Source organism: Lolium perenne, chromosome 6 (genome assembly GCF_019359855.2).
Source record: "Lolium perenne isolate Kyuss_39 chromosome 6, Kyuss_2.0, whole genome shotgun sequence".
In the NCBI taxonomy this organism is placed as follows: domain Eukaryota; kingdom Viridiplantae; phylum Streptophyta; class Magnoliopsida; order Poales; family Poaceae; genus Lolium; species Lolium perenne.
The window spans coordinates 237,468,781-237,475,909 of NC_067249.2; the positions used below are offsets into that span (position 1 = coordinate 237,468,781).

Sequence of the window (7,129 nt, forward strand, 5' to 3'; positions counted from 1 at the left end):
TGTCAATGGCCTGTTTCAGTTGGGACATAAACTGGCTGGCAGAGATGTGCTAGTGACCTTCTGTTGTGTCACTTCTGCTCCCGTGCTCCACCCAAAGTCAAAACTTAAGTCTGTGAAATACAAGGACGCTAAGAACCTCCGATACCCCTCGGACTGGAGGGCATGATGGTAAACTCGCACTCTATATGGTGTACGTAGAACCCACAAGAAAGCCTGTACAGCCTGGTCACACAGTATACGTATGTGCTCGCTCCGTCTCCACCTGCACGTGTGCGCTGACGGGTCCACCTGCACGTGTGCGCTGACGAGGGCGAGACCGAAACATCGAGGAGCTGGATACGGTCGGACCCTAGCAAGGAAGAGACCGAGAGCAGCCGGCGGCGATCGGATCCTGGCGGATCTGGAGCGGCGACGTGATCACTGAGGATCGCGACGAGTAGCGAGGAGCAGCCGTTGCGGAACCGATCCGTGCCGGCGGAGAGGCTGCGTACGGCGGCGTCCCGATGCGTGCTGGCGGAGCAGCTGCGTACGACGGCATCGATCGGATCCTGGCCGCCAAGGAGAATGACGGAACTGGATCGTCGGGTAGGGGCGTGCAGTTTTTTTTTAACGTAGAGTACACATACGGTATTCATACACATAGGTATACGGGGCTTGGGTATGGGTTTTAATGGGCCAAAGAAAAAAACTGACGGGGCAAAATTACCCCTTCAAACTTGGGGTTAGGGGGGAGCACTGAAGTAGGGCTCCTGTTGTGTGAATAGAAAAAAAAACAAGCCTGCAAAATGATAGTACTGTTAGTGGTAACTGAAGTCCCGATTATACTTACTGCATGTGCACTCTGTCCAGATCTCCGGGGGTTGTCCATATATCTTAGTTCATGCCACTGATTCACGTTCTAAGTTCTAGCGGTAGTACTGCTAACGAACCAGCTACAGCATGGCTAGTTATCATTGACCATTACTGTTGAAAGTAGTAGCGTGCATGTGTTGTTATCCTCAATTGCACAACTCAGATCAGAAACTAGAGCAAGGTGTCTCAAGGTTCAGGATTTGCTCCTTTTTTTCTCAACAGCACACAACTCACACGAATATCTGGCTAACACTGCCAGGATTCAAAACAGACAACAAATTAAGTACTCACTCCAATCCAAATTGGTTTGTCTATACACATGCATCTAGATGCATTTTAGTGTGTAGATATATACAAGTCTAGAGAAATCTGCGACAAGTAATTCAATTACAAACCCATATGGGCCAAAACCACATATGTATTGCTCTACAAAGCAAAGTAGCATCCCTTTCACGGTTCCGCCCATTCAGTGGAACCGCAGATTGAAAAACTTCATCCACCAAACCACCACTGTCTCCACTCTCCAGCCTGACGGTGCCTAGCTTCCAGCCAGCAGGAGCCAGGGGGCACTCCCAGTACTCAATTACAACAAATAAGAAAAACACACTAGAAGGTTCTTTCAATCAAATACCTTGAATACAAGACTCTGTTCATAGCTTTCCAAATGCTCGACACACAGCAGGAACACCAATCACTACGTAAGCTCCACGCCTACTACCTCTACACTGCGTGAACGAGCAACTCCACATAGCCAAAACTGAACTAGGAGCTCTGCTGATAGCAAAAGCACAGGAAACCACAACTTAAACCTGCCAACTGGACAAAAGGTGGTCGGTGGGCTGTAAGATGCCACAAAATCGACATCCTCTAGCTAGTCCCACCCATCCCCTCCTTGTCAAGTTCTCCCTTGTTCAAGATACCGTTCTTCGCCATTACCCACATCAAACAAAAACCCTAAGTTTAAGAGTTGCCCTAAGTTTCCAAGGCTGCGAATAAGGCACAGCCACCTGACTCGTATTCAATGGGTTGCACAAAAACAAGACAGTGAACTCACCAGATTTGGTGAGATTACATATTCAAATATCTCTCTCATCAGTAAAATGCATGAGACGAAACCGTTTCGTACTGGGCTCCCGCGAGTCCCAGGGCGAAACCCTAGTCCACCGCCGCCGCCAGCCCCGTCCTCCTCTCCGCCGCCTCGCCGCCGCCAGGAGGCGCCACCGGGCGAAGCTCGGTCGGCGTCGGTGGCGGCGGGCGCCTTCTCTCCTCCTCGCGGTGATGGCGGCGCGGGCGGCACCGGCAGTGAGGCGCGGCGCGGGGCAGGGCGTGGCGGCGCGGCCGTTCGACGGCGGCTCTGCGGGATGTGCGTGCTCGGGCGGCGGCGGCTTCGCGAAGCCGCCACGGCGGGCGGCGCGAGCTCGGCCCGATGCGGTCTGATGGAGGCGGGCGGCGCGACGCGGTGCGTCGGTGGGCGTCCACGGCGCCTGGCGGTCGGGCGGCGGCGCAACGCCCTGGGAGTGGAGCCGGACGGGCAGCACGGCCAGGGCGGCCGCCTCGCGCGCGGGCCGGGGCAGGGTCCCTGGGCCCGGCCGAGCCCACCAAATCCCCAGATCTGGTACCACAGGCAGCCATGAGGCTGCAGGTGCTGCTCTGGCCACTTCCAGGTCCGTGGTGGTGCTGCTGGTCGACGAGCGCTCATGGAGGCGGATCCCTTGCTATGTGGTCCTCCGGGCTCCCTCGGATCTGCGGCGGGCGGAGTTTGGACGCCAGGGCGGCGGCCCTGGACGGTGGGTGGCGACGTCGACCGGAAGGCGGGTGGTTCGCTGGTGCTAGCCGATCTCCTTGGCCGTGTGGACGGTGAGGAGTCGGCGGAGGGCTGGGTGCGGCGTAGTCGTGCTCCGGCGCGTTCTTCGTCTGTTCGTTGGCGTCTCCACTTTCCAGTCTCTCTGCGCCAGATACGGCATGGTTGGTCCTCGACTGCCCGTTCTGCGTCCGTGCGAATTCGGTGGGGAGCTGCTGGGGGAAACTCTTGGCTGGCTCGGTGCCAGCCACATCGGCAGCGACGATTCTATCGCCGTTCTCCTTCTTGAAGGGTTGGTGAGGTAACCCTCCCCCTATTCCTCTTCTTCCCGAGTGAAAACTCAGGCTACGGTCGGGCGACGATGGCGCAATGCGTCGTTCTCCTCCTTGGAGGCGCCGCTTTGGGTCGAGGGGACAAAGGGCTATCGGTGTGGTGACAATGACGGTGGTGCGGTTTGGGTGTGTCTATGGTGAGGTCTATGGCGGCAGTCAGCAAGTTCAAGGCTTTTTTGGGCGCTCATCCACCTCTATGTTCTGTGTTAGCCGATGAGATGGGAAGGGTCCCTCCTTCGGCGGCAGCAAGGCGAGGCAGTCTCGGAGCTGGATCTTCATCTCTTTGACGCTGGTGCTTCTCCTCTTCGCTTGGCACGTCTCTTTCCGTCCGCGGCAGGTCTCCATAGCTTGTACTTGTGGGCTCTTTGGTGGCGCTGCCGAGTGGAATTCTCTGTAGTTCCTCTAGGGCTTTGCCTCTTTCTTTTACCTTGTTCAAGTTTGTGTAATCAACACCATTGTATCCTAGCCGGTTGATGGCTTTATTAATTTAAAGTTGGGCTCTCGAGCCTTATGTTTTAAAAAAACAGTAAAATGCACATCAGAACAAGCTACCAGGTGGTTTGTGCCGCATCTGAACAGTTTCCTCAAACATGATCTTGTACCATAGAGAGTAGCATCCTGAACTAAAAACATCTACCATCAGAATGAGATTGACTCACAGGTTTATGCCCAAAATGCGTCCAAATTTACAGAGATCAGTAAGTGATCCACCGCACGATATCACTCGTAGGTCTAAAGTCTAGAAAACTTCACTGGAGAGGAACCAATACCCAAAACTATGATCAAAAGGTCATGGGGAATATTTCACATGGGATTTCAGAGGCTATCTGGTTGCCCCTCTGCCGAGGACTTGAGCTTCTTTTTGGGACCAAAGATGTAGAAGGCGACAGTGTCAGGAACAAGAACGCATGCGATCTTCTTCTGCAGCCTCTCGTTCCGCTCGAACCTGCATGCTACAATTAAAATGTATCAATGACAGCGAAATTACACTTTGTGCATATTTCGAAGATAATGACAAGCTGATTGCTTTACTGTTGCTGCTCCTCCATCAAGGTGTCAACTAGGACCCGCATCTGACATACTTCTGCCTCCAATTGACCGAGCAACAACAAAGTAGCATCCGTTTCACGGTTTCACCACTGCCGCCCATTCTGCAGTCGCTTGTTCCGATCGAACCTGCATGTTACAAGGAAAATATATCAATGACAGCGAAATTACACGTGTGCATATTCCGAAGATAATGACAAGATGATTGCTCTACCTATTCTCCTTCTCTAGCAACGCGTTAACTAGGACCCAAGTTTCACGTAAGCGTGCCTCAAACTGAAACATCAACTTCTCCATGAAACAATAGATCCTCTCTCTTGCCTCTTGGCAAGTAAACTGGAGATGACCGGAGCAAGTCGAGGATGTAGAATCCTGATCCCTCTCACTCCCAACATGTCAAATGACCATCATTCATCTGGAGCATTATGATATGTTCTATGTTTCACTCAATGGCGGTTGACTCTGACATATGTCTCGGTTCTCCAACTGTATACCATCTTTCCTATGCCTTCCCGCTCATGGACATGAGGGGTGCTTGTAGGCCTCCCGTTTTATAGGTAGCACAAAACTGAACACCTACTGCTTTTTCTATGTTTATTATTTGTACCAAACCCTAGTTGGTACATGTATTGTTACTTATTAATACATATACCAACTCCTAAAATATTTACTATAATTTAAGACTCTGGAACCACTCGTAATGTTATATGTCGTTATATGTCCAAATCCAGACACACCATTTACACCACCATACATTCTCATTGCACATCATCAAAAAATGTAAAGATACTGTGATCTCACTTATTTTTTACGTTTTGGCCTCTTTATACTGTTGTTGATGATTATTAATGCATCGATGAAATTCTCGAAAATAAATGAAATAGCAAGGAAGTAGTACTGTTTTTTTTAGAGGAGTAGTAGTGTCCAAAGACGATGACATTTGGGCCGCACGCTTTGGTTAGACGATAGTGGGCTGTGGATGCACAAATCTGGCCTATTAGCCCGGCAAGATACATGATACGGTCTCAGTATGGATTTCGAAATCCCAGACGGAGTAGGTTTCTGAAACCCACTATGAAAACCCGGAAACTGCCCACACAAATATCACACGATCCGGCTGTAGAGAAAAAAAAAGAGAGCTGCCGATCCCCTTTTCAGAAGGATGGCTTCGTCGTTGTTCCTCAGGTCCGCCGCAGGCCGCGTTCTTCGGCGATCGATCTCGCAGGGCTCCTTCCCTCGGAACCCTGTCCGGTTCTTCTACGATGGTGTTGGGAGGATCGAATCCAAGGTAATTCCCTCTTCCTTTGCTCCTAATTTCTTCCCCCCCCCCTTTTCTCTTCCTCTAGGGTATTCATCGTTCCGCGAAATTGTTGGGAGATGTGATCTAAAGATGTTGAGAATATGTGCTAAAGGTACTTATAGGTGATATTTCGTAATATCACAGTTTGCTAACAATCTGCTCCCTTCGTCCTAGTCGTAAAAGTGACTCAGTTTTGTCTAATACATCTGTATCAGACGTATTTTTGTTGTATCAACATCCATATTTTAGTTGCATCAGACGGAGGGAGTAGTATTTACGAATTTTTATGCTTATAATTGTATAATATAATTGAAGGTTTAATTCTTTCGGTTGTCTACATCATTCTTGCTCAAAACAGGGCCCCAAGACCAGCCTCGACGTGTCATTAGAACAGTTTTTTTGACCTGGGTCATTAGAACAGTTAAGAGAAAAAATAATTGAGGTGCAGAAAGAAACCCGCAGCTTGGTAGAACACGAAAAACTGTAAGCAAACGATTCCTCTTTTACTTGATTCTTTGTGCTCTTTTTATTTTGCAGTTTCGAGCATATTTTGTCATTTTAAGCTTGCGTTTTTTAAGGATGTTTAATTTATCTTATTATTAGGAATGAATTTGTGTTCTTTCTTAACATACAGTTTGGAGAAACGGGAGCAACGGCAAAGAGTATTATCGTATTTCTTAGTTCCCACTGCCGCCGCTGCCTGGATATTTGGTCCAGACAAGAAGAAGGAAACCAACGAAGCTAATCATCCATGTTGTGTTTGTGCTAGTACTTCTGTGCAGAGCTGAACTTGATTTGTGGTGTAAGGGTGCAAATTGATCAACCATCAACTTCTCCATGCAGCAACAGACAGGGACGAAGCTAGAAATTTGATCTGATGGTGTCAGCTCTATGTTCAGTGGTGCCAGCTTCACATATAAATAGTGATTAGTGTAGATTTATTGAGAGATTTGTAAAAATCATTGGTGTTAGCTGACACCAGTTCCAACTTCCAATGAAGCAGCTCCGTCCCTGACAACAGATACTCTGTCTTGCCTTCTCCATGCAAGAACAGATCCTCTCTCTTGCCTCTTGACAATTAAACTGGAGATGACTGGAGCAAGTCGAGGATGTAGAATCTCTGATCCCTCTCACTCCCAACATGTCAAATGACCATCATTCATTTGGAGCATTATGATATGTCCTATGTTTCACTCAATGGCGGTTGACTGATATGTCTCGGTTCTCCAACTATCTACCATCTTTTCTATGCCTTCCCGCTCATAGATATGAGAGGGTGCTTGTAGGCCTCCCAATTTATAGGTAGCACAAGACTGAACACCTACTGAACTTTCTATGTTTATTACTCGTATTTGTACCAAACTCTAGTTGGTATATGTATTGATACTTATTAATACATATACCAACTCCTAACATATTTACTACTCGTAATGTTATTGGTGTAAATTTTTGGGGGTCATTTATATGTCTAAATCCAAACACACGGTTTACACCACCATACGTTCTCATTGCACATGACTATAAAACGTAAAGCCATCATGGCCTCACTTATATGGGGAAACCTTAATCAACTTAGAGCATGTTTGGTAAGCAGCATCGTTTTTAGCTCTCTTGAGGGCAAGGCCCCGGGAGCATGCACTGCCAACTTGGGTGTCGTTCGTGAAAGATCGACCTTTCCGAAGGGAAGTCATCCTCTAGGTCGCTCGACACGCGGCACCGCGGAGTTCCTCCTACACGTACATCTTCCGCGTGGTACACTTTTCGCACAGCTTCGTTGTTCAAGTTATAGGTCAAGTA

The 7,129-nt window shown here is 48.8% G+C and overlaps 1 long non-coding RNA gene across 1 annotated transcript; it reads left to right on the plus strand.

Annotated features, from left to right (window-relative positions):
• The first annotated feature begins 5,120 nt into the window (after positions 1–5,120).
• LOC139829809 (uncharacterized) lies at positions 5,121–6,530 on the plus strand. Its single transcript, XR_007854136.2, has 3 exons — positions 5,121–5,320; positions 5,691–5,815; positions 5,967–6,530. It is a non-coding gene; the product is annotated as an uncharacterized lncRNA (long non-coding RNA).
• Positions 6,531–7,129: the final 599 nt, after the last annotated feature.